This window comes from Myotis nattereri, assembly GCF_964212035.1.
Source record: "Myotis nattereri genome assembly, chromosome: 1".
Lineage (NCBI taxonomy): Eukaryota > Metazoa > Chordata > Mammalia > Chiroptera > Vespertilionidae > Myotis > Myotis nattereri.
In genome coordinates, this window is record NC_138075.1 from 24,570,328 (window position 1) to 24,594,432 (window position 24,105).

The 24,105-nt window shown below is 41.9% G+C and overlaps 1 protein-coding gene across 2 annotated transcripts in view; it reads left to right on the plus strand.

The window, feature by feature from the left end:
• NUMB (NUMB endocytic adaptor protein) overlaps positions 1–24,105 on the plus strand; it is a 150,913-nt gene that overhangs the window by 59,226 nt on the left and 67,582 nt on the right. For both annotated transcript variants that reach the window (XM_081100416.1, XM_081100417.1), the window contains exon 2: positions 20,486–20,570. The gene's annotated coding sequence lies outside the window, so the exon portion shown is untranslated. The remainder of the gene's footprint in view (positions 1–20,485; positions 20,571–24,105) is intronic.

Below are 24,105 nucleotides of genomic sequence, written 5' to 3' on the forward strand. Positions count from 1 at the left end.
AATATTTTTATGAAGCACTGTCAGGAGGGAAAAAGTGCCGGGAGCCGGTCCATCCTTGCTGTTTCAAAGGACCTGGCATATATGGCATACTGTTCTTAAAATGTTTGCTCACCTTCTTGGCACTATGTGTTTTAACCAAGGTCTCCTCTCTGAGAAAGGTTGTTTCCCCAGGTAGGGATTTTCCCCTGAAGTTAGGGAGGGAATAAAACCCCTCAACTAAGTGCCAGGCGGGTAATTAATCACTTTAACTAGGAACAATCATGCTTAAGCTACATAATCTTTAATCCCTGGAATGGAGATAAGAAACGCCCTAACCTTTGGAATAGAGATTGATAGGATTGGAATCAACTGGTATAAATACAGATGTAACAACACAGAACTTAGAAGACAGAACCTACACAGAACCTAGAGACAGAAGAACTTTGCTGGAGAGAACATGGCAAAAGATCCTGGACAGAAACTGGCCACAGAACCTAGAGACAGAACCTAGCGAAAGAACCTGGCTGAAGAACCTAGAGACAGAACCTGGCTACAGAACCTGGATAGAACATGGCAAGAGAACCTGACTAGAACCTGGTGACTGAACCTGGCTGGAGAACCTGGACAGAACCTGGCTGGAGAACCTGGCTGGAGAACCTGGAGAACCTGGAGAACCTAGCAAGAGAACATGGACACAGAACCTGGCTGGAGATCCTAAGCAGAACCTCTCTGGAGATCCAGACCAGAACTTGGCTGGAGATCCTGGCTAGGCTGCTGATCAACTGAACACTGTCTCCGTGTCATTTCTTCTTCGCCGACTCCGTCTACGCCTTTGGGGACCCCTGGACCTGCTGGGGTTGGACCCCGGCAAAAAAGGAAAACAGAGTAGCATTTTTTGGTGCCATCTATATACAGTGGGATCTTGACTTACGAGTTTAATTCGTTCCGAGACCGAGCTCATTAAGGAGCTCGTTAACTCAAATTACTCTGTCAATGCAAAAAATTAGCCGAGAGACAGCTGGTATCTCAAAAAACTCATTAGTCGGGACACTTGTAAGTCAAGGCCCCATTATATCATGGTGCTTTAATCCCTCACACAGTGGTTTTGCATCCCCATTGTTGCTAAAAGAGGTTTAAAAAGTTTCCTAAGGCAGTGAGTGTTTCTGATAAACAGAAAAGTAGAGTTTGAATGTAGACATTCAACAAGCATTTATAGAGGACCTACTATGTGCTGGGACCTGTTCTAAGTATCAAGAGTACAAAATGCTTAAGATCTAGTTTTTTGTTTTCAAGGAACTCAGTCTTATAAAGAAGACAGTGCAGGGCAATGATTCCTATGACAGTGCTATCTAAAGAGTGGTTTGGACCCCAGCCTGTGTGGCTGTTAGTTGGAGCATCATCTCATACACTGAAAGGTCTCAGGTTCGATTTCCAGGCAGGACACTCACCCAGGTTGCAGGTTCGATCCCCAGTTGGGGTGCATGCGGGAGGCAACCTATAGATGTTTCTTTTTCTCCCTCTCTCTTCCTCTCTCCAGTAAAACAATGAAAATATATCATCGGGCTAGGATTAAAAAATAAAATAAAATAGAAAAGAAAAGAATGGTTTGGGAAATAGTGGAGGGAGCATTGACTTTGCTTTGGAGGTTTGGGGAAGACTTCAAAGAAGGATGTGATCTTTGATGTTTAAGTAGATAACATTTAAAAAATTACTTTTTTTAAAAAAAATGTATTTTATTGAGTTTTTACAGAGAGGAAAGGAGTGAGATAGAGAGCCAGAAACATCGATGAGAGAGAAACATCAACCAGCTGTCTCCTGCACACTCCCCACCGGGGATGTGCCCGCAACCAAGGTATATGCCCTTGACTGGAATTGAACCCGGGACCTTTCAGTCCGCAGGCCTACGCTCCATCCACTGAGCCAAACCGGCTTCTGCTAAAAAATTACTTTGATAAACACAAAAATCTCATTCTGCTTTCATGTTTAGTGAAATATCAAAAATTAGTTACTGTCTCTAAAAGTCAATCAAAGCAATGATAATTTTAGAATATTTTTTTCAAACTACATCTGCCCTTTATCCCACTATTCTAACTAATGCGTTTTCAGAGGAGGGGCTTGTTTTAGCACTTCATAAGTTTAAAAACTATATTGTGAAAATGACAGTGAGGTACCATCTTCACACCTGTCAAAATGGCTGTCATCAACAAATCAACAAGAAAGCGCTGGCGAGGATGTGGAGAAAAAGGAACCCTCATGCACTGCAGGTGGGAATGCAGACTGGTGCAGCCACTGTGGAAAACAATATGGAGTTTCCTCAAAAAATTTAAAATGTAACTCCCATTTGACCCAGTAATCCCACTTCTAGGAATATATCCCAAGAAATCAAAAACACCAGTCAGAAGGGATATATGCACTTCTATGTTCATAGCAGCACAATTTTAGAATAGCTAAGAATTGGAAACAGCCTAAGTGCCCATCAGCAGATGAATGGTTTAAAAATCAGTGGTACATTTACACAATGGAATAGTACGCTGCTATAAAAATGCTAAGTGAAATAAGTCAGTTGGAGAAAGATAAATATCACATGATCTCACTCATTTGTGGAATAAAATGAACAATGTAAACTGATGAACAAAAATAGAGCCAGAGGAAAAAAATATTTTAGAATATAATAGAAGTAATCCTGTTATTTGCAGATTTTTAATATTTCCTATAACTTCTGTGATATACTACATTAGTACAGTTTTGGTAATATTATTTAAAATAGTTTTTCTTGAAATATAAAAAAAATTTTAAAAATTGGAAACTGAATAAAAAACAGCTAAAAAAAAAAAAGCTATATTGTATGCCATGGTTTAGATCAGTGATGGCGAACTTTTTGAGCTCAGCGTGCCAGCATTTTGAAAAACCCTAACTTAACTCTGTTGCTGTGTCACATGTAGAAATTTTTTGATATATACAACCACAGTAAAACAAAGATTTATATTTTTGATATTTATTTTATATATTTAAATGCCATTTAACAAAGAAAAATCAACCAAAAAAATGAGTTCGTGTGTCACCTCTGACACGCGTGTCATAGGTTCGCCATCACTGGTTTAGTAATACCGTAATTCAACAAGTCCCCATTTTTTAATATTTAAGTTTATAAACTTTTTAATAGTATAAATGGTGCTACACTTAACATTTTTTAATATTCATCTTCGTATACTTGTGTTACGCCTTTAGTATCGTTCCTAGAAATAGAATTGCTGGGCCAAATATTTTTTTATGGATTTATATTTCTTCCTTTGTCATCTCTTATTGTCTTTTGCCTTTTTTTTTTTTTTTTTTGCTCTTAAAATGCTCTTTACATGTTATGTCTTCATAACATGGATTATATTATAGTGCTTTTTGATACATTTGTTTTTTATTTTTGTTGATAAGGTAAAACATCGGGTAATTTCTGGTGGCCTTTTGGCATGTAAGCCTGTTGAGTAAGATGATACAAATAACCAGTGTGTCTCTGATAATATAGTTTAAGGCAGTATATTGGAGAAGAAAGAATACCAGTGAAAATCAGGAGATATATACATTATGGTTCCACCTTAAACAGTGACTAATCATATGATTTTATTTATTTATTGTAAATCCTCACCTGAGGATATTCTTTCCATTGATTTTTAGAAAGAGTGGAAGAGAGGGGGAGAGACAGTGAGAGAGAAACATGAATGTGAGAGAGACACATCAATTGGTTGTCTCCTTCACATGTCCCAACTGGCACCAGGGATCAAGCCTGCAGCTGAGGTACGAGGTACGTATGTGCCCTTGACTGGAATCCAACCTCCAACCCTTCAGTCCGCGGGCTGACGCTCTAACTACTGAGCCAAACCAGCTAGGGCTAATCATATGATTTTAAAATTGTTTTCATCATGTATGCATTTCCCTACCCGTGACATAAGAATGGTATTAGCTTTATGCTTTTGCCCATCTTATTGAGTCAAAAGAGAAGATATGTATAAAATGGAGGTCAGAGACATTATGTGACTTATTTTATCTATCTATCTATCTATCTATCTATCTATCTAAAGAGAGAGGGAGAGAGATATAGAAAAATCAATGATGAGAATCATTGGTTGCCTCCTGCATGTCCCTCACTGGGGATCGAACCCATAACCCAGGCATGTGCCCTTGACCGGAATGCTCTATCCATTGAGCCAAACTGGCTCTGGCTTATGTGACTTATTTAAAGTCATGTAGTTTGAAAGTGGCAGTCAGATATTTAGCACAGTACTTCTGACTTCAAGTGCAGTGTTCTATCACTGTATTACAGCCCTAGTTGGAGATATGGTGTACAGAGCAAAAGAACTGTAGGAGAAAAAGTATATATGTGCTATCAAACCATCTGTTAGTTTTTGCCATAATACCGTAGTCTTTTTTTTTTTTTTAACATGCCTTTGAAGTTTACTCCCCCTCCCAACAAGTTAGTGGCAGAGAAAAGGGTAGAATTTTAAATGAACAGAAGAATGGATTCTGAGATGGATAGGAGAATACTAATAAAAGAGAAAATTATAGAGATGAAAGTATAAAAGAAAAATTATACTATAGAATCACTAGAAGAACTGTGTCATAGATAGTACTGGAATATAGGAAGATACAAGGAGAAACGGAAATATTAAAAGAATAGAAATATTTATTAGTTCAGTGGCTTTTTGTCTCTAAGCAAGCTTTATTTTCATCCTTAAGGTAGAGAGAGTTCTCTGAAGGTCTCAAGGATGGAGCTTATTTGGGCCACACATACACATACCCCACCCCAGTAGATTTGATTCCTTTTAATGAATGGGCCATTATTAGCTTACTAGCTGCAGAATGATTCCAGGCTTCACAAAGGTATCCTAGTCATCTTGGGGACTTTTCAGACAGCTAAATTCTGGGAACTGAGTTAGAATTGAATGAATGGATGGAAGTTAGTTGGGCCATGTAGCAAATGAGCTACCTTGTTATCTTCAACTGCTTTATGTATAAATGCAAAAACCAATACCCTCTCATATTGCTTCATGGTTTTGTTGGTCTTGAAAACAATCTGTCAGTTTTTACTGTGTATTCTGCTAACTTTATGACATTTTGTCAAGGAGTAAGTACATTCAAAAACAGAATATAATACTAAAAGAGAACTTGTTAATTGGTCATGATGATGGGACTTTTTTTTTTCTAAATAGCCATTGCATATTTTGACATTCAGATATAAAAATTTTTACTCTTAAATTTGATTTTATCTGCTTTTAATATCTGGCAGTGGAGAAGAGAGTGGTTCGCTTTTTGGCTGAGAGAAACTCCTTTTCTTAACAGAAATAAGTCTCAGTGCATTTCTTTCAGTTTTAAGTAAAGATGTATGAGTTTCTATCTTTTTCCTGGAATTTATATTATATCTGGAATTTTCTGTATTTCTTACTATTTTGCTTTTTAACAGTAAGTGCAATATGGTAAAGTGAATGTCAGCTTATTTTATAACAGTGTGAAAATTTGTCACAACACATTGTTTTATTTTTTTAATGTAATTTATTTCTAGTGAGTGTGTTCTATAGTTACCTCAATTAGTGATCTGGTTTGTAAGCTTTACATTTTATTCTTCTAGGATTTGTCAGAATTCTTGGAATTTTCTGGAAAACAAGTCTAATAGATATGTTGTTTCAACCATTTAATTTTTTTTATTTGAATCACTGTTCTTAATAGGGGATATTAATCTTGCCCCTGCAGGAACTTTCGATCTGATGTGAAATACATTAACTGGCTGAATGTGTATCTGTCAAGTTTCTTCTTTAATATTTGATTTACAAATGATTAAAAACTTAAAACTGAGTTGTCAGACTCACAATAGTACTGATTTTTTTTAAAGAAATAACAATAACTTAATAATGTGTATTATTTATTCTAATAAACTTCTACCAAATTTTCTTTCTGCTATAATACAATCATTAAAATTTTAAAGTTATTTATAACTTAAAAAATTTTTTTCTCATGGGAAGTCATAGTTTACAAGGGAGAGGTTTTCCAAAATTTTAGTTTTAGTGGTAAGATTTCTTCTATTAGAATTCTTAAGAAAACATTTGATAGATTGTGTGTCCTTTATTACCTTTTTTAAAAAAAGTATAATCTTAGTGATTAGAATTGGGCTGAGCACTTATCAGAGTCCCAACAAAATCTTAGTGGGTTGCTAGATACTGAAGACCTTAAAAATTCTAGACTTCACTATGTAGAACACATTTTGAATTGGAATCTTCTTTATTTCTGTTTCGTTTTGTTTTCTGTCAGAATTTTCTGGTAGTATTTAGTTAAGATACAGGGATTTTCTCCTAGAGATTAGCAGCCTGTTCTTCCCTTAGGAGAGTTATTCAGTCTTTTTTATTTGTGGTATGTGCTTACCAGGCAGAGTAGCCACTGTATTCTAGTAAGAAAACCTATTGCCAGAACACCCACTAGAGCAGAAAACTGACCTACTTAATGCTGACAAGTGAAAAAAAGTCTGTGGAATTGTACCAGCATTGGATCAACTTCTCTTATGGTAGATAACGTGGGGGCAGAGAAGAGGATAAGAAAGGATAGTGAACTGCTGCGTGGGAGTAACAGAATAAGAGAATATTAAAATGACTGAATGATTTGATTAAAAACTATTCATTGGTAAAACTTGAAGACCTCTACAATGCAGCAGTTCTCAAATCACTTTAAACTTAAATAAGAAAAAAAGAATAGGACATTCCTAGGGCTTTCATACTAATAATCTAGAAAATCCCTGTAGGTAAGGTTGTTAGCCATTATTTTATGAATAATTGTTTTTTGCAGAATCTGGTAAATTTATTTAAATTTTTCTTCAGTTTATTATTTTATCAGAATAGTACATTTTAGAATTTATAGATATTGAAGCAAAGTAGAATATTTCTTTATAGCAAGTGACTACGGGCCTTCATTTTATCAAAACTCATTGTTACCATTGTTATCCAACCTAATTTCTCTATTCTCAGAAACATTAGAATCTAAATTTTAGAGCTGTGCAATCCAATACAGAAGCCACTAGCTATATGTGGCTATTTAAATTAATTAAAATAATAAAAACTCTAGTTCCTCTGTCAAATTAACCACATTTCCAGTGCTTACTAGCCAGATGTGGCTGTGGCTACAGATATTGAACATTGCATCATTGCAGAAAGTTCATTTGGATAAGATTGTTCTCAAGGCTGCCTTGTTCTAGCATGCTTTACTTGGCACTGTTAACATTTTGGGCTGAATAATTTTCTGTTCTGGAGGCCTTCTACGATGTTTAGCAGTATTCCTGACCTTTCTACTCACTAGATACCAGTAGTGTTCACCCAGTTTGATAACCAAAAATGTCTTCGGATATTGCTGTATGACCCTTGAGAAGCAAAGTCAAACTTATTTGAGAACTACTTATCTACTTACATATATTAGTTCTGTATCAGATAGTTTTTGTCTCATAAAAAGCTTAGTGGGCCAGTTCTTCCTTGGATGTCTGAGTGAGCATCTTTAATTCATTATGCTTGAGCCACAATAAACTGACTCAAGAACTCAAAAAAAAAAAAAAAGCTTAGTGGCTTAAAATAAATCACATAATAGCTCATGAGTATCTGGATTGGCAGTTTGGCTTGTGCTATATTGATCTCTGTGATCTGACAGTGGTTTGGCTGGGTCCAGATGGTATAGAATAACCTCATTCATATGTTTATTGACTGGCAGGCTTTTGACCAGGGTAGGGGTAAGGGAGTTTATTTTCTACATGGCCTTTCCAGCAGACAGATTCATTCAACAGATGGCTGAAAGTTCTAAGAGTATCAAGAAAAGACAAATCCATCTAGTCTCTGCTGACATTTCTAATGCCCTATTGGCCAAAGCAAGTCACATAACTAAACCCTCATTGCAAGAGCTAGAGAAATACTCTTGATAGGAGGAGTAGCAAAGTCACATTGTAAACCGGCGGTTGGACATCCCTCTCACAATCTGGGACCACTGGCTTCTAACCACTCACCTGCCTGCTTGCCTGATCACCCCTAACTGCCTCTGCCTGCCTGCCTGATCGCCCCTAACCTCTCTGCCTGCCAGCCTGATCTCACCCCCAACTGCCCTCCCCTGCCAGCCTGGTTGCCCGCAATGGCCCTCCCCTGCCAGCCTGATCTCACCCCTAATTGCTCTCCCTTGCCAGCCTGATCTCCCCCCCAACTGCCCTCCCCTGCCGGCCTAATCTCTCCCCCAATGGCCCTCCCCTGCTGGCCTGATCGCCCCTAACTGCCTCTGCCTCAGCCCCCACCACCATGGCATTTTTTGGAAGGAAGTTGGACATTGGGAAGACGGCTGGTCAACCCGATCTCATTAGCATATTACCCTTTTATTAGTATAGATAGATTATATAGGATAGAATGCTTAAATGAGGGGGGAAAGCCTTTATCAGCAGGAGGAGATGCTATGGGCAGACAAAAATACATAATCCCTGTATCTGGACTGATAGTCAGCCATATGCACTATACTGCCAAACCAGTCATTAAAAATTTGAACCACTTTCTTACACCTTACACCAAACAGCTATTGCCCTTAAAACCCCTCCTCCGCCCCCACCTTAGGTTTTGTCTTCGCAGTTCACCCAGATTAGGTTCTGATTGGTCAGTTTCTATGCCAGTTCATGTCAAAAGCTCTGCCTCCTAGGCAGCCATTGACTCCTCACAGTTCACCCAGATTTGGTTCTGATTGGTCAATTTCTATGCCAGTCAGTGCCACAAGCTCTGCCTCCTAGGCAGCCATTGGCTCATCACAGTTCACCCAGATTTGGTTCTGATTGGTTGATTTCTATGCCAGTCAGCGTCAAAAGCTCCGCCACTTAGGCAGCCATTGGCTCCTCGCACTTCACCTACATTTGGTCCTGATTGGTCGGTTTCTATGCCAGTCAGCGTCAAAAGCTCCGCCACTTAGGCAGCCATTGGCTCCTCGCACTTCACCTACATTTGGTCCTGATTGGTCGGTTTCTATGCCAGTCAGCATCAAAAACTCCGCCTCCTAGGCAGCCATTGGCTCTTCACACTTCACCCAGATTTGGTTCTGGTTGGTCGATTTCTATGCCAGTCAACATAAAAAGCTCCTCCTCCTAGTCAGCCATTGGCTCACCCAGATTTGGTTCTGATTGGTCGGTTTCTATGCCAGTCAGCGCTTCTGGGCCTATCTCTGGGCCTGATCAGAGAGGTGGGGCTGATCAGCAGCATCAGCGGAGGCCCGGAGAGAAATCGAGGTGGGGCTGTTGGCGAGGCCCAGAGAGGAGAGAGGCAAGTGTTGATCAGCAGCTGCCACAGAGGCTCCGGATCAGACCCTGCTTCTCTCTGCAGGCCTCTCTCTGGGCCTGATACACAGCCCCCTCGGCAGTCAGTGCTGGGTCGCCGCGCCCACAGCGGTGGCAGTCAGTGCTGGTCTCCACGGCAACCCAGCTCTGACTGGAGGACTGACTTCTGGTCAGTTGAGCCTTCAGTCATTTTGGAAGTTACAGACCCTGGGTTTTTATATATTAGGATTAGGATGCTTTCCTATGAGATTATTTTCTTCATAGGTAATTCCTATTTTTTTAGTGTGAATCTACTGGTAGTTTTTGTCTGAAAGCATTTTTAAATTTTGTCTTTATTTTTGGAGGATATTTTTATTGGACATAGAATTCTAGGTTGGCATTTATTTTCTTTCATCATCTCATTGTCTTCTGATTCAGTTGTTTTTGTTAGAGAAGCAATGCCTTTAATTTTCATCAGCTTCAAATAATGCTTTTCAGTGGTTTTCTTTGTATTTTGAGATGCTTAAGTTCCATGGACCCTCTTAATTTGTAGCTTGTTATATTGTCAAGATATTAATTCTGCTCCGTTCTTTCACTTTCTTCTGGGATTCTAGATATCTGTGTGTTAATTTTTTCTCTGCATCCAATATGTTTTATGTACTTTTCTGTATTTTTCATCTTTTTCCCCCCTGTACTTGATCTGGATAATTTCTGTTTTCTAGTTCACTTAGTGTCCAATCTGCTGTTACAAGCATCTGTTTAATAATTTCCTATTATGTATTTTTTAAATTCTAGAATCTCCATTTAATTTTTTTTATAGATCCCAGTTTCCTGGTGAAATTCTCATTTGCCAGCTATTTTCCTGAACATATCAATCACCTATTAAAGTCTGTGTCTGATAATTACAATATCTAGATCCCCTTTTGGTCTTTTTCTGTTGTCTGATTTCTCCTTGACTTTTAGTCATTTGATCCTGTCTCATAACATTCCTGGTTATTTAAAAAAATCAATGTCAGACATTGTGTATAAGAAATTATAGAGGGTCTTGATGATGATATTGTTCTCTAGAGAGGATTTAATTTTCTTCTGGTTGTAGTTAAAAGTAGGAGCAGATGACCTTGATCCAATACAGGGTTGAGATGACTTGATTCTTTGTTTTAGGCTTCTTAAGAGCTGATTTAAATCCAGTTTCCCCTTACTCCAAGAGTGTTGTCTTTCAGAGGTATCAAATGGAATCCTGGGGTGTTTGCCAGGGCCTCTCTTCTTGGCAGGCCCTGAACTGTAATTTTTCTTTTTCTAGCACTGTGAGGCTACCAAAAGTTCTGCTTACCCTTTTGCTTCAAAATAGGCACTTTGCTTAGCTTTTGGCCTCTCACTCCCATGCAGGTTAGGATTCAGTGAATACCCTGAAGGGAAGAGCAGTACAGGATGTCCAGGCTCACTTTTCTGTGGTTGCCTTTTCTCTGGAATCTTAGCTCCTCAAATCCTGCCTGTCTCACTAAATCCTGAACTCTAATCTCTGTCTCTGCAGTCCTGTGAGACTGCCAAAAACTCTGGTCTGCAGTTAGTTGCCTCAGAAAGAAAAAGTAATGGAGACTGTCAGACTTAACTCTGCATTTCCTTTTTCTCTGGTATTTTAGCTTCTCACATGCTGGTTGCTTTCTTTGTTAATTTTGTTTTTAAATCCAGTTTTTATAGTTAAGAAAGCCAGGAGAATTGGTCTGATATAATCTACTCTGTGATAATCTGTAATGGCTGTCTTTACTTTTTAAAAAAATGTATTTCAGAGAGGAAGGGAGAGGGAGATGAGAGATAATCATTGGTAAGCTGCTTCTTACATGCCTTCTACTGGGGATCATGTGCCCTGACAGGGAATCGAACAATGACCTCCTGGTTCATAGGTCAATGCTCAACTATTGAGTCACACTGGCTGCCTTTATTTATTATTAAATATTAGAGGCCCAGTGTATGAAATTTGTGCACTTGGGGAGGTCCCTCAGCCCGGCCTGCACCCTCTCGCAGTCCGGGAGCCCTCGACAGATGTCCGACTGACAGCTTAGGCCCATTCACAAGTATAAGCCATCAGTTGGACATCCTTAGCGCCGCTGCAGAGGCAATGTGAGCACTGCTGCACTCGCCAGCCGTGAGTCCGGGTTCTGGTTAAGCAGGACTCCCCCTGTGGGAGCACACTGACCACCTGGGGGGCAGCTCCAGCGTTGAGCGTCTGCCCCCTGATGCTTAGTGCGCGTCATAGGGACTGGTCATTCCGCTGTCGGGCCGAAACCGGCTCTCTGACATCCCCTGAGGGGTCCTGGATTGTAAGAGAGCACAGGCCAGGCCAAGGTACCCCACCAGTGCATGATCAGGGCTGGGAGGGACACGGGAGATTGGCCAGCGGGGAGGGTTTGTGGGACAGCTCCAGAGTGTGTCCGGCCCATATTGTTCAGTCCCAATTGGCAGGACCCCAGCAGCAAACTAACCTACTGGTCAACTGTCTGCCCCCTGATGGTCAGTACACGTCATAGCAAGCATTGAGAGGCCTTAGCATATCATTATGCTAAGTATATCATTATGCTAAGCATATCATTAGCATACTATGCTTTGATTGGTTGAATGGGAGACTGGACAACCGGACACTTAGCATATTAGGCTTTTATTATATAGTATTTATTGAATATTAATAATTTATAATAAGTATTATAAATAATTTAAAACATATATTAATTACTGCAATAAACTTGACATATAAGGATCCTGCCCTTATGCAGCTTATATTCTTGTAGGGAAGAGAGGTACTAAGTACATATTTATTTATATTGTGATTAGTAAAGAAGTGAGGGGTATTATGAACTTATTACAGAAATTAGGTCACGTAAGAGGAGGTAGTCAAGTACGGTTACCTTGAAGAAGTGATATTTGAGCATAGCTCTGAAGGATGAATGGAATTAACTTAGGGAAAAGTAAGAGGTTCTTAGAACTATGTCTTAGCAACTTTTAGGAGAAAAGAAACATGGAAGGTTTAAGCAGGGGTCCTCAAACTACGGCCTGCGGGCCACATGCGGCCTGCCGAAAACATTTATCCGGCCCGCCGGGTGTTTTTGCCGCCGCTGTGTGCATAGGAATTTGTTCATAGTTTTTTTTAAAACTATAGTTCGGCCTTCCAACGGTCTGAGGGACAGTGAACTGGCCCCCCGTTTAAAAAGTTTGAGGACCCCTGGTTTAAGGCATCCAAGAAGGTCAGTATGGATGGCCTGCCTGATAGGCATTGGCTAAATTATGCCAAGCTTTGTAAACCTTATTAAGGATTTTCTTATCTCTTTTCCTGTGTCTTCCAATTCTGATCAGATCATTAGTCTGATTCTAATTTGCCTTCTGTCCCAAGATAGTTAACTTTTTTTTATCTAGCTATTTATTTAATACAAATATGTTAGGTGCCTTTTGTAGGCAAGGCTTTAAATTAGGTACCGAGCTTGATTAATGACAATATGAAGCATTGGCTTTAGATTCAGATAAACCTGAGTTTAAATGTCAGCCTATTTATTAGCTGTGTAATTTTTCATCAGTTACTTATTATCTCTGAACCTGAATTTTCTTATGTGTTAAATACTAATAAAGGAAGTGGTAATAGAAGGATTAAGTTAGCTAATTGGTAAATATATTCAATAAATGGTGACTCTTTGTAATATTATACAATTATAAACCATGAACTCTACTCTCAGGGTGCCTAAGTTCTATGACATATGACATACACCAATACTTATAATACATAAAAGGTAATAAATGTTATAAGTAATGGAAAAAAAAGTTGTGATACAGAGGGAGGAGATATTACATTCAGGCTTGGAGATTTGGACTGTTTAATGGTGAATATAATATGTTTGTTAGACTTGGAGCTAGCCGTTTTCAACAGTTAGACATATAACTATATCATTCATAAACATTTACGTTTTATCAGACTGAACAACCAAACTCCTGATTTGCTCTCCTTCTGTCCTCTGCATCTTGGTAAATGGCAATACCATTCTTTCGATTGCTCAGCCAGCAGCCTTAATTAAAGATTATCTTTCACTCTTTCTCTGTATATATCCAATTCATTAACAAAATCTTGTCAGCTCCACTCTTAAGATATATCCAGAATCCTACCATTTTGGAAAGGTCTTGAAAAAGAGCAATGGAGTATTATAAATTTATTCATTTGGTGATTTTTGTTGCAACTGCTGCTCCAAATGTGGTCTCTACTGGAGCTGGGGGCACAAATAAAAAGTAGACTACCTAATCTATCTCCACCGCTGTCACTCTGGTTCAAACCACTATCATTTCTCACCTAGATTAGTTTAATAGCCTCCTATTTGGTTCCAGCTTTATGATCTATATATCTATATACTAGAGGCCTGGTGCACGAGTTCGTGCACTGATGGGGGGTCCCACCGGACCGCCCCAATCGCAGCTGATGGGGCCGGGCTAGCCAGGAGGAGTGAATGCGGGAGGTTGGGGGCAGCTGATTGGGGGAGGGGCTGTGGGTGGTTGGCTGCCCTGCCCCACCCCCTAGTCAAACTCCTAGTCAAACTCCTGGTCCAGGGGACAATTTGCATATTAGCCTTTTATTACCTACTAGAGGCCCGGTGCACAAAAATTTGTGCACTCGCGGGGGGAGGGGGGGGGTCCCTCAGCCCGGCCTGTGCCCTCTCCCACTCTGGGACCCCTCGGGAGATAACGACCTGCTGGCTTAGGCCTGCTCCTGGGTTGCAGAGGGCAGGCCCAATCCCTAGGTGCAGCCCCTGGTCGGGCTCAGAGCAGGGCCGATTGGGGAGTTAGGGTGCCGCCACCTGTCATGCACAGAGCAGGGCGGATTGGGAGGTTGCAATGCCACCCTCAGTCACGCTCAGGGTAGGGATGATTGGGGGGTTGGGGCACCGCCCCCTGTCATACTCAAGGCAGGGTCGATAGGGAGGTTGCCGTGCCACCCCCTGTCATGCACAGAGCAGGGCCGATCAGGGGGTTGGGGCGCTGCCCCCTGTCACGCACAGAGTAGGGCCGATAGGGGAGTTGGGGCACCGCCCCCTGTCACACACAGAGCAGGGCGGATCAGGGGGTTGGGGCGCCGCCACTGTCACACTCAGGGCAGGGAAGATGGGGAGGTTATGGCTCTACCCCATCACAAACAGAGCAGGGCCCGTGGGGGGTTGGGGGGGGGGGCGCGCCGCACCCTGTCACACACAGAGCAGGGCCGATCAGGGGGTTGGGGTGCCACAGCCTGTCACACAGAGCCGCAGGGCGATCAGGGGGTGGGGAGCTCCCCCGTATCAGGCACAGAGCAGGGCTGATCAGGAGGTTGGAGCGCCTTCCCTGTCAGGAACAGAGCAGGGTGGATAGGGAGGTTGTGGCCCCGCCCCCTGTCACACACAGAGCCGCAGGGCGATCGGGGGTTTGGGCGCTGCTCCCTGTCACGCTGATCCCGGTGCTGGGAGGCCTCTCGGCTCCGCTGATCCCGGTGCTGGGAGGCATATTACCCTTTTACTATATAGGATAGAGGCCTGGTGCATGGGTGGGGCTGGCTGGTTTGCTCTGAAGGGTGTCCTGGATCAGGGTCGGGGTCCCCACTGGGGTGCCTGGCCAGCCTGGATGAGGGGATGATGGCTGTTTGCAGCTGGTCACACACCCTTCAGGGTGGGCATCCCCACTTGGGTGCCTGGCCAGTCTGGGTGAGGGGCTGAGGGCTGTTTTCAGGCTGGCGGGTGACTGAAGCTCCCAACTGCTCCTTTTTTTATTTATTTTTTATTCTGGGCCAGCTTTAGCTCTGGCTCCAGCTCTGAGGCCTCTGCTGCTGAAAGCAGGTATCTGGTTCGTTTGGGTTCTATAATCGAAACACTGTATAACTCCAGCTCTGAGATCCCGGCTGGCTGAAAGCAGGTTCCTGGGGTTTTGTTTAGCTTCTATATTTGTTACAATGTTTCAAACTGCAAGCTCAGAGGCCCGCAGCAGCAGGCGGGGAACGTTGGAGTCCTCTGTCACTGAAGCAAGCAAGCCTCATGTTCGCTTCCAGCTGCCTGGCTGCCGGCCGCCATCTTGGCTGGCAGTTTATTTGCATATCGCCCTGATTAGCCAATGGGAAGGGTAGTGGTCATATGCTAATTACTATGTTTCTCTTTTATTAGATAGGATCTATCTATCTATCTGTCTGTCTATCAATCAAGAGCCAGGGTCCGTAATGTCCAAAATGACCAGATGGACGACCGAACACCTGGCTAGGGAGCTGAGGGAGCCGGAGCTGTGGGCCCAAACGACCAAAGGACTGGTCCGGCTCTCACGGCGTGGCGGGGCAGTGCCACGGAGGCTGAGGAGCCTCGCAGGGCGGGGGCTTTGAGCATGGAGCTTTGCGGGGTGGTGAGGCAGAGGAGCATCATGGGTGGGGGCGGTGAGCATGGAGCATTAAGGAGCTGCTGAGGCATAGGAGCATCGTGGCGCGGGGTTGGCTGAAGCCGAGGAGCCCCGTGGGCCAGGGGCTGTTAGCGTGGAGTTTCGTGGAGCTGCTGAGGCAGAAGTGCATTGTGGGGCATGGACAGCAGAGGCCGAGGAGCCTCATGGGGCGGGGGCTGTTAGTGTGGAGCGTTGCAGTGCGACAGAGGCAGGGTGGGGGCTGTGAGCGAAGAGCTTTGCAGGGTGGCTAAGGCCGAGGAGCCTCGCGGGGCTGGGACTGTGAGCGTGGAGCTTCATAGGGCAGGGGCCACGGAGGTGGAGGAATGACACTGGGCAGTGGACATGGTGCTAATTGCAGCTAGGCCTAGGGACTCTGCACAATTTAATTGTGCGCTGGACCTCTAGTCCTATATAATAAAGAGATAATATGCAAATTGACCTCAGACAAGATGGCTGCCACAAGATAGTCGGCAGGTGAGGGCAGTTGTGGGTGATCAGGCCAGCAGGGGAGGGCAGTTGTGGGTGATCAGGTCAGCAGGGGAGGGCAGTTGTGGGTGATCAGGCCAGCAGGGGAGGGCTGTTAGGGGCGACCAGGCCTGCAGGGGAGGGCAGTTAGGGTCGACTAGGCCTGCAGGGGAGGGCAGTTAGGGGCGACCAGGCCTGCAGGGGAGGGCAGTTGGGGGTGACTGGGGAGGGCAGTTGGGGGCGACCAGGCCTGCAGAGGAGGGCAGTTGGGGGCAACCAGGCCTGCAGGGGAGTGGTGATCCGGCAGGCAGGCAGAAGCAGTTAGGGCCACGGTCAGCAAACTGTGGCTCGCAAGCCACATGTGGCTCTTTGGCCCCTTGAGTGTGGCTCTTTCTAAGCCTTAGGAGTATCCTAATTAAGTTAATAACATGTACCTACCTGTATAGTTTAAGTTTAAAAAATTTGGCTCTCAAAAGAAATTTCAATCATTGTGCTATTGATATTTGGCTCTGTTGACTAATGAGTTTGCTGACCACTGGGTTAGGGGCAATCAGGCAGGCAGGCAGGTGAGCAGTTGGGAGCCAGCAGTCCTGGATTGTGAGAGGGGTCCCAGATTGGAGAGGGTGCAGGCTGGGCTGAGGGATACCCCCTCCCCAGTGCACAAATTTTGTTCATCGGGCCTCTAGTATCTAATCTAATAATAGACAAACATGGTAATTGACCATACCTCTGCTACGCTTCCCATTGGCTAATCAGCAGGATATGCAAATTAACCCAACCAAGATGGCGGCCGGCAGCCATGCAGCTGAAGCGAGCAGGAGGCTTGCTTGCTCCAGTGATAGAGGAAGCCAAGCTTCCTCCCTGCTGCAGCCCGGCTCTGAGCTCCACTCTAAGCAACAAAGTTGCAATTATAGAAGGTAAATAAATCCCAGAATAAAAAAAAAGAAAAAAAGGAGAGGCTAGGAGTTTCAGTCGCTGGCTTGGCCAGCCTGAAAACAGCCCTCAGCCCCTCATCCAGACTGGCCAGGCACCCCAGTGGGGACCCCCACCCTGAAGGGGGTGTGACCAGCTGGAAACAGCCGTCAGCCCCTCACCCAGGCTGGCCAGGCACCCAAGCAAGACCCCCACCCTGATCCGGGACACCCTTCAGGGCAAACCAGCCGGCCCCCACCCGTGCACCAGGCCTCTATCCTATACAATAAAAGGGTAATATGCAAATTGACCCTAACAGCAGAATGACTGGGAATGACTGGTCACTATGACAGACACTGACCACCAGGGGGCAGACACTCAATGCAGGAGCTTCCCTCTGGTGGTCAGTGAGCTCCCACATGGAGGAGCTCTGCTCAGCCACAAGCCAGGCTGATGGCTGCCAGTACAGCGGTGGTGGTGGGAGCCTCTCCTGCCTCCTCAGCAGCGCTAAGGATGTCTGACTGCAGCTTAGGTCTGCTCCCCGCTGGCAAGTGGACATCCCCCGAGGACTGCCGGGCTGCCAGAGGGATGTCTGATTGCCAGCTTAGGCCCAGTCCCCCTGAGGAGCAGGCCTAAGCCAGCAGGTGGTCATTCCCTGAGGGGTTCTAGAGTGCGAGAGGGCACAGGCTGGGCTGAGGGGACACCCCCCCCCCCCAGTGCACAAATTTTTGTGCACCGGGCCTCTAGTAGGATATAAAAGCCTAAGCAACCGGTCGACTGAACAACCAGTCAACCGGTTGCTATGATGTACACTGATCACCAGGGGACAGACGCTCAACGCAGGAGCTACCCCTGGTGGTCAGTGCGCCCCACAGTGAGAGCACCGCTCAGCCTGAAGCCAGGCTCACGGCTGGCAAGTGCAGTGACGGTGGTGCGAGCCTCTCCTGCCTTCACAGCAGCGCTGCTGAGTGGTGGCAGGCAGGCAGGCAGGCAGGTGCAGCAGGGCTGGGATGAGTGGGAGCAGCGCCCTGCCTGGCCCAGGCTTGGGCTCCTCCCTAGCACCTGCCACTTTGCACCCTTCTACCAGGCCAGGCCTGCAGAAATCAGGCTGAAACCGGTAGTCTGACATCCCCTGAGGGGTCCCAGATTGCGAGAGGGTGCAGGCCAGGCTGAGGGACCCCATCAGTGAACAAATCTGTGCACCGGGCCTCTAGTCTGTTTATAATGCAGTAGCTAAAGTGATCCTTTAAAAATATAGATCTCATTATTTCTCTGCTCAGAACCCTCCTGTGGCATTCATCTTATTAGGAATAGAAGCCACAGTACTTGCAGTATCCCATGAAACCCTATGAAGCACTTGACTTTTTTTCTGACCTCCTTCACCAAGGATGCTGTAGCCACAGTTGTAAAAAGACTGTCCCCCTCCCCCCAACTGTATTGTCTTTGCTCTTTTGTCAAAGATCAGTTAACTATATTTATGTGGGGCTTTAATTTTAGAATGAGTTAGTCAGTACACATAAAATAACTTGCTGGGATTTGAGTGGAATTGTATTAAACCTGCAGATCAAATAGGGAAGAATTGATATCTCGAATCAATAGTAAGTCTATGAACATGAAATATCTCTCCATTTCCTTAGTTCATCTTTGACTTTATTCTTCAGAGTTTTGTAGTTTCTCATATAGATCTTGTACATATTTTGTTAGATTTGCCCTAAATTATACCTAAATATTTAATTTTTTAGGTGCTAATGTAAATGATTTTAATTTCAAGTTCCACTTGTTCATTGCTGGTGTATAGGAAAGTAATTGACTTTTCTCTATTAACTTTATATCCTGCAACCTTGTTATAATTGCTTATTAGTTCCAGGAGGTGTTTGTGGGTTTTTTGGGTTGTTTTTTTTGATAATTCTTTTGGATTTTCTACATAGACAACCATATCACATTAGTGAACAAAGACAGTTCTGTTTCTTCATTCCCAATCTGTATATCTTTTATTTTATTTTCTTGTCTTATTCCATTAGCTAGGATTGGTGAGGCTCTGACCAGTGGTTAGAATGTTGGCCCGCACACCAAAGGATCTCAGGTTCAATTCCCAGTCAAGAGCATGTACCTGGGTTGCAAGTTTGATCTCTAGCCCCTGTCAGGAGGTGTGCAGGAGGCAACCAATCTATGTGTCTCTCAATTATTGGACTGGTGATATTAATAAAAACTCACCCTGATAATAGTATTGATGAGCCATTTAACAGTTATCCTATAGGATTTTTTGTAAAATATTATTTCTGTGTTTTCATTTTCAAAAAATATTTTCATAATATATTTCTAAAATCATCACCTTCAAAGAAACACCTAACCTTATTACAAATAGGTATATTACTGGTAAATGCAGGCATTGGTAGAAATGTGATTATTTATTTTTAAATTATTGGATTGAGATTCTAAAGACAACAATAATGACTGTTTAGGTTGTTTTGACTAGTAAAATGTCAGGTATGATAGACATAATCACTCTTCGGTGGTAATGATAGTTCTACCATACTTGACTTGACATGCTATTTCTTTCTGTTTTTCTCTCATAAAAATTGCTTCCTACCAATGCTGGGAATTGCTTCTTCTTGACATAGCTCTTCCTATTTTGAGCTCCTTGAATACTGCTGGTCTTAAGAAGGATATGTGTGGAATGGGATTTGTGGGAGTTGTTGTGAACAAACAACAATGTCTTATCTGTTTGTCTCTTTCTATATGTACATACAGTATTTTATATTCAAAGATCCAGTAGTTTACCTCTAGCCATTTGACTTTTATCTAAGGCAGTGGTTCTCAACCTTCCTAATGACACAACCCTTTAATACAGTTCTTCATGTTGTGGTGACCCCCAACCATAAAATTATTTTCGTTGCTATTTCATAACTGTAATTTTGCTATTGTTATTAATCGGAATATAAATATCTGATATGCAGGATGTATTTTCATTGTCTGCGACCCACAGGTTGAGAACCGCTGAAAGGGAATTATTTGTTATGAATTAGAGGAGATTGTGGTTCTACATTAGTGTGTGGATCTTATAGTTTGCTGCAATGACTTGCAATAGTCATCTTTGTTATCTATAATAATAAAAGCATAGTATGCTAATTAGACCGGATGTCCTTCTGGACGAAGCTGGGTCTGCGAGGAAAGCCCGGTTCCCAGGTGCCGGAGGGAAGCCGGTGCTGGCAGCCGAGGGAAGGAAAGCCTACTCTTGCATGAAATTTGTGCATTGGGCCTCTAGTATTATAATAAAGTCCTGTTTTCTAGGGAAATTTGAGAACCTCCTCTTTTAATTTTGTTTCCTGTATTTTGTTTAGTTACCATATAAGTGTAATGTAGAAATAATTATGTTACTAACAACAATTTTGTGAGATTTGTATTATTCTCATTTTACAGATGAGGAAACTGAGGCTTGGTGAAGTTACGAAACTTGTCCAAAGTCACACAGCTTGTAAAGGGCACAACCAAGATTCAGAGACAGGTCTGTCCAACTTCAAACTCTTAATCATGGGCATGAATCTTTTAAATAACTGTGAAATATCAACCTATGATAAGTTGTATTGATACTAATATTGCTTAACTATTATTTAACTTTTACTGATACATTTTTAATGGTGAGTTTTTTTTATCCATAATAATTTTATATCTTTTAAATATAGTAGAACATAGTAATTAAGGGTCTGAGACTCTGCATTTGAGTCTGGGTATGAGTTCCTAAATTTCTCCACTTGTGTGACATTGGGAAAGTTAACTAAACTTTCTATACCTCAGTTTTCCTATCTGTGAAATGATGATAGCAGTCTTATACATCTGATAGGGTTGCTGTTAAGATTAAATGACTTAATATGTAGAAAGCACTTTTAATAGTGCCTGGTACCCAGTATTATCGTCTAGCAACCAGTAAAACATGATCATTATTTCTAATTCTGTTTAGGAAATTTGAATAAAGCCAAATTTGAGAGGCAATATAAGATATCACAAAACTGACATGAACCAAAATTAAATTTGAATAAGGTAAATCTAAAGAGAATCATACATTTGATTGAGTTCAGATCTGATGTAATGCAAACTGGGCAACTGCTTACAGGTCTCACATGTACAAGGGTATTGTATGTATGAGAACTACAAATAGGTCTACTAGGATACCCTTTTAGCCCAGTACAATCATTGTATTATGAATGTGTTTTGTCTGTTTTCTTCTTATAAAAGAAATTTGTATTTAGAATAGATGTATACATTTTTAGGTGGATTTTAAGGAGATGGTGTTTTGGCAATGTTCACAGAAAATTACCAAGAACCAAAACCTTATGGGTTATATAAAATGTTGGCTATATTTTATCACTTCTGGGAGTGGTTATCAGAGCTTACATATGGTGAACCAATGGGTTTGGTTGATGTTTGAACCAATGGGACATTCAATAGAACTCAGCCGGATACTGATCGTGTGCCCTTCATTCATACTTGTTCAATGCAGCTGTCAATTCTGAAGTGCCATATCAGCTATTACTACAATTTGGTTAAAATAAAATTCTTGTAATTAGTGATAATAAATTTATGCCAATTGCAAAAATATCTATGAACAGGAGTAATTTGAGTCAAGTTATGCAAAAATTTAAAGAATGCTATCAGGATGCAAGGAGATCTGGCTGCAAAATCTATTACCCCATTGATCTCCAGGGTTGATTTGGCTACTCTGGCTGGCTAGGTGAGTCTCCCCTTCCTTCCTCACCCATGTGTGCCCCTCCTGAAGCTGCACACTTTGTTGAAGAGGATTACTTTCCCCAATAGAGCAGAGTACCATTTCTCTACTAGAATTTTCAAATAAACTCTCAAAAGCTGTTACTTAAAAAATGGGTCTTGTCTCATATGCGAGCCCAAGATCTCTATTGCTTTTAATCTACACATGCATTTAATTTATTCTTTTCTTCTTTTTTTTAATCCTCACCTGAGGATATATTTTTACTGATTTGAGACAGAGAGACAGAGATAGAGAAAGAGAAACATCGATGTGAGAGAGAAACATCGGTCAGTTGCCTGCTATACATGCTCTGATCGGGAATGGAAACCAAACCCACAACCTGTTGGTGTATGGGATAACACTCCAACCAACGAGTCACCTAGCCAGGACTAATTTATTCTTTTTATCATATTGAGCCTTTCTGTCCTTAAATATGGTCTTTCTATTTTTTTTATATTTAAAAATATATTTCAGTAAAGATCTTTTCTCCATAAAGATCTCTCAAGTCTTCTCTTAGATTTAATTATCAGATACCTTATTTCTTGTTAATATTGTAAATCATATATTTTTCCTGTTTTTCTTTCCATTTTCTATTTGCTGCTATAAGCTTTTTGGTATATACATCTCTGTTCAGCAACCTTATTAAAATATTTTATTAAAGTATTACAAATGCAAATTTTGTCTTCCTTTCCAGTGCTTATGCCATTTTTTTTTTCTTGCCTTACTAGACTAGTTAGGACTTCCAGGACATTATTCAATGCAAATGTTAATAGAGATCATTCTTATGCTGCACCTAATTTTTGAATAGTGGGCATTGGTATGTTTCACCATTAATAATGTTTGCTATAGATTTTTGATAAACACTCTAGGTTAAAGACATTTCTGTTGCTAGTTGCTAAGATTGTGTTTGTGTGTGTGTGTGTGTGTGTGTGAGAAAGAGAGAAAGAGAGAGAGAGAGAGAGAGAGAGAGAGAGAGAGAGGAGAATAAATATTGAATGTTATCAGATGATTTTTTTTGCATTTATGAGATCATGTGGTTATCCTCCCTTATTCTGTTAATGCAGTGAATGACAATGATATATTTTCTAATGTTGAATTACCCTTTCATTGCTGGAATGAACCCAAATTAATCATAGTGATCTTTTCTTATACATTCAGATTTAGTTTATTAGTACTTCATTTAGGATTTTTGCATCTATGTTCATGAGTGAAATTGGCCCATAATTTTTATTTCTTGTGTTGTCCTGATTTGATTTTAGTATCCAGATTATGCCGACCTCAAAGAATGAGTTGAGAACTAATCTTTCTTTACCCCTCTGAAAGGATTTATTTAAGACGGGAATGATCTATTTCTTTAAAGTTTGGTTGAACTTCTGTTCAACTTGTCAGGACTTAGTATTTTGGGGGAGGCATGTTGACTTAGTATTTTTTGAGAGGTATGTATTCGTTTTCTACATGGTTTTAAGGTTTCTGTTTCTCAGTTTTTAGAAAGGTTTTTTTTGTGTTTTTTTTAAAAGAATCCATCTACTTAAAGTATTTGGCATAAAGCTGTTCAAAGTATTCTTTTGTTATCTTAAATTTCTGCTAAGTAATATTTTCCCCTCTAGAGAGAGTGAAAGGAAGGGAGAAGAGAGAAATGGAAGGGAGAAAGGAGGAGAGAGAGAGACACATCAGTGTTGCCTCCTACACACACCCCTGTAGGGCTGGAGAACCTGAAACCAAGGTACGTGCCCTTGACTGGGAATCAAACCCACGACCCATTGGACCACGGGCTGGTGCACTAACCACTGTGCAATCAGCTAGGGCCAAGGACAAGATTATAATAGGCCTGAAGAATAGCTGGAATCAGGGGCTTAGAATGCTACTAGGACCTTACTTTTTGCCACACTGTCCAGGCAAAAAGACTTATCTTTTTGTTATATTTAACTTATCTTTATAAAAACAGCAAGAGCCTGGCCGGTGTGGCTCAGTGGTTGAGCATCAGCCTATGAATCAGGAGGTCATGGTTCATTCCAGGTTAAGGAACATGCCTGGGTTGTGGGCTCAATCCTCAGTGAAGGGTGTGCAGGAGGCAGTCAATCGATGGTGTTTCTTTCTCATGGATATTTCTTTCTCTCTATCCCTCTCTCTTCCTCTCTGAAATCAATAAAAAATATATTTTTAGAAAATCAAGATTTTCAGTTTGGATTACTAAGAGACAGAAAACGATTTAGGAAAACTAAAAATGAAGGGATAGATGAAGGTATACAAGGGAAAATGGAAACAAAACAAGGGCTAC